This window comes from Solanum pennellii, chromosome 12 (genome assembly GCF_001406875.1).
Source record: "Solanum pennellii chromosome 12, SPENNV200".
NCBI lineage: Eukaryota > Viridiplantae > Streptophyta > Magnoliopsida > Solanales > Solanaceae > Solanum > Solanum pennellii.
The window spans coordinates 46,114,323-46,118,493 of NC_028648.1; positions in this window are offsets into that span (position 1 = coordinate 46,114,323).

Genomic DNA, 4,171 nt, shown 5'->3' on the forward strand with positions numbered 1-4,171 from the left:
GCTTTCTCATTTAGTTGGTCTTGAACTTTTGCAATCTCCAATCTAGCCATCTCAATCTGTTTCCCAATGTACTTGCACTCTTTTCTATTCAACTGTTTTAGAACATGCTGAAGATCCTTCAACTTACACCACACCTGCTTCATTATGCTATGTCCATACTCTTTTTTCCATATAGTTTCCACCATTTCCATAAAGCCCTCATGCTCAGTCCATACATTGAAAAATTTAAAACTAACTTTCCCATGCTGCTGAGTTTTTTGCAGTAAAATCATCATAGAGCTATGATCAGATATGCTTGGATTCCCATATTCTACATTAACATGTCCCCATTTATCCATCCATTCATCATTTCCAAATGCTCTATCAATTCTACTAGATATTCTATCCCTCCCATATCTCTCACACAATCACCAAAATCTTTTATCTCATTACTAGTAACGAGAACTCCATCTAACCTATCCTTAGTAGAAAGAATAGCATTAAAATCTCCTAGTATAAGCCAAGGTTGAGAAATACCTTTTGACAATGTATTCATTTCTTGCCACAGACTTTTCCTCTGCTCAACTATATTAAAGCCATACACCACAGTCAATATAAATTGATAACCTTTACTTCTTTCATTAACCTGACAATGAAACAGTTGAGCTGAGCTATTAATCATCTTGATCTCATACCATTTATCATCCCATATCAACCAAATTCTTCCATTTGGACTATCAGTATAACTATGTAATATCTTCCACCCTGGTGCTATCCCTTTATGAATTGAGTTCACATTTTTGTCTTTAACTCTTGTTTCAACTAAACCTGCCAAAGTTATTTTATTCTTCTGTAAAAGCAACTTAATCTCCTTCTGCTTATACCTTTTATTCATACCCCTCACATTCCAGAACAACCACTTCATCAACAAGTCTTTGATGCTCCACCTCTATAAATAGAAAGTGAAGCCATTTTGTTATGCATAAGACTCTCAAAACCATTCCTTGTTGGTAGAGCTTTCCATATAGGAAGTTAGTCAAACTCAATTCTAGCTGTCTATCAACATGCTCACCATTACTCCTTGGTGTTTGCTAATCTAGTTTCTTTCCTATCTCCTGTTCTTCCTCCTGCTTATTCTTCTGTAGACTAAGATGGTTCTCTTGTCTATGTTCATCCATCTTCTCTTGCTCAGTCTTTTGTGAAATTGGACCTTTATACTGCCAAGTTTGAGTGACTTTCTTCCATGGCCTTCTTCTCTTTGGCATCTCTTCTTTTGGTTCAGGCTCCACTTGACATAGATGTCCTATCTTCTGGCACTTATCACAGTATTGAGGCCTCCATTCTAACACTACATCTTGCATAAATGTCTTCCCATTTGGATCCACTACTGCTATCTTCTGAGGTATAGCTTTTGTTACATTAACTTCAACAAGCATTCTAGCATATGAGATCCTTGTTTGCTTGGTGGTACATTCATCAACAAAAAGAGAAACTCCAATAACACTTGCAATCCTACTCAAAGATCCCACACCCCAACAGTTTAAAGGCAATTTTGGAAAATTCACCCATAAAGGAATTTCTGTTAGGAACTCACTCCCAAAATCAAACTCAGGACACCATTGTTTCAGGATGATTGGCCCAGAGAACAAAATCTCATTCATGTCACTAATCTTCTGAAACTTGATTATATAGTATTCATCCTCATGAAAAAACACTTCAGATTTACTCAGACTTGACCAGTTCATCAATATGTATCTCTTCATAGTATTGTACCCAGGGCATTCTCCAATCACATATGCAATAAGAGCACACTTCCATTTCTGTTCTTCTTCTTGCACCTCTTTCTCTTCTAGCTGCACCATCGTTTGTCCATTAACTACCTGTGGAGGAAAATAAGATAGTTGCATTCCATTGCTTGCTACACGATTGTTCTTAAACATATTAACCCATGGTTCATTTGCCTCCTTCTTTTGTTCCTGTTGAGTACCAGTATTTCTATTTCCATCTTCTCCATTTAGCTTCTCCTCTGAATTCCTGTTACTGTTCCGTTGCCATCAGCTTTGCTTTCGTCTTCAAACCCTTCGGGATCTGAGTTCCCAAGCACCTCCTCATTAGTTCTTAGTGAATCTAAGCTCAATCTCCTAGCTACTTTAGTGCTTCTAGCTACCTCAGCTTCAAAGCTTGCTTCCCCTTTTTGAGCTTCTTCATGCTCCTGTAACCCTAATGCTTCCACACAAGTTCCTACTAAGCTACCACCGTTCATGATTGGTGTTTTCCGACCTCTTCCTCGTCCTCTACCTCTTCCCCTCGCCATTGTCACCTTCCAGCTCACGTTAAGCTAACGTGCGCTGAGAGCATTTGGAGAGAAGAAGATTATTATTCTTTGTATTATTATTATTATTATTATCATTAATATTATTATTGTTATTGTTATTATCATTAATATTATTATTGTTATTGTTATTGTTATTGTTATTATTATTATTATTATTATGGTTATTATTATTATTATTACTATTATTATTATTATTATAATTATAATTATTATTATTATTATTATTATTATTATTATTATTATTATTATTATTGTTATTGTTATTGTTATTGTTATTGTTATTGTTATTGTTATTATTATTGTTATTGTTATTGTTATTGTTATTGTTATTGTTATTGTTATTGTTATTGTTATTGTTATTGTTATTATTATTATCATTAATTTTATTATTATTATTATTATTATTATTATTATTTTTATTATTATTAATATTATTATTATTTTTAGTATTATTATTATTATTATTATCATTAATATTATTATTGTTACTGTTATTATTATTATTATTATTATTATTTATTATTAATATTATTATTGTTATTGTTATGTCACGACCCAAATTTGCAAGTCGTGATGGCACCTATGTTCCCAACCAATAGGTAAGCCAACCCTACATATTAACCCAACTAAACCAACAAATGAGTAAAAAGACTAACACTTAGCAAGAATCTCCAACATTGAGTTCCTTATAAGTACGAAATGCGGAAGCTAAAACATATAACCCCAAGATTTGGCGTCTTAAGTACAAGAGCTTCTAATATTCGATGCAAGTCTGAAACTAAATGACAAATCTAACATAAGGGATATCCTGTCTGAATACTAATAACAGAATAAATAAAAGATAGAGGGAGGTGTGGGCCACGGAACAGCCAAGCAGCTCACCACAACTCCAAGAACTTCAAGCTCGGACTCAATTTGCTCCACGAGATGTGATCCTACTCGGAATCGAATCAGCACCACAAAGAGTGCAACAAGTGTAGTGTGAGTACGAAACCACGTGTATCCAGTATGTCTCATTGACCGACAATGAAGAAGTAGTGACGGGAGTTATATAAGAAAATAAATTCTTAAATTACACAAGTATATATATAAGGAGATCGACATCTCCTGCCATACAGAGCCTCAAATGGTGCCATCTCAATGCTCGAGTGATAAAAATTATTGTAAGCAAACTCCGTTAGAGGCAAGAGCTGGTCCCACTGACCACCAAAGTCAATCACACACGCCCACAACATATCCTCGAGAACCTGAATATTCCGCTCAGATTGTCCATCAGTCTGAGGGTGAAAGGCTGTACTAAGATCCACCCGAGTGCCCAACTCTTTCTGCATAGACCGCCAGAAATGAGAGGTAAATTGGGTGCCACGATCTGAAATAATAGATATAGGAACCCCATACAAACGAACTATCTCTTGAATATAGATCTTGGCTCTCTGAGTTATAGGTAGTCTGAACTGGTACAAAGTGTGCAGACTTAGTCAGTCGATCCACGATGACCCATATAGCATCAAACTTACCCAAGGTACGTGGCACCTACCACAAAGTCCATAGCAATGCGCTCTCACTTCCACTCAGGTATGGGCATCCTCTGAGTCACACCTCCAGGCTTTTGGTGTTCATACTTCACTTGCTGACAATTCAAACATCGAGATACAAAATCTACTATGTCCCTCTTCATACGACACCACCAATAATGTTGTTTCAAGTCATGATACATCTTAGTAGCCCCCGGATGAATAGAGTACCTCGAACTATTGGCCTCCTCCATGATTAATTTAGTCAAATCACCTGTACGAGGAACACAGATACGACCTTTAATCCTCAAAACTCCTTCACTATCAAGAATTGCAGCCTTGG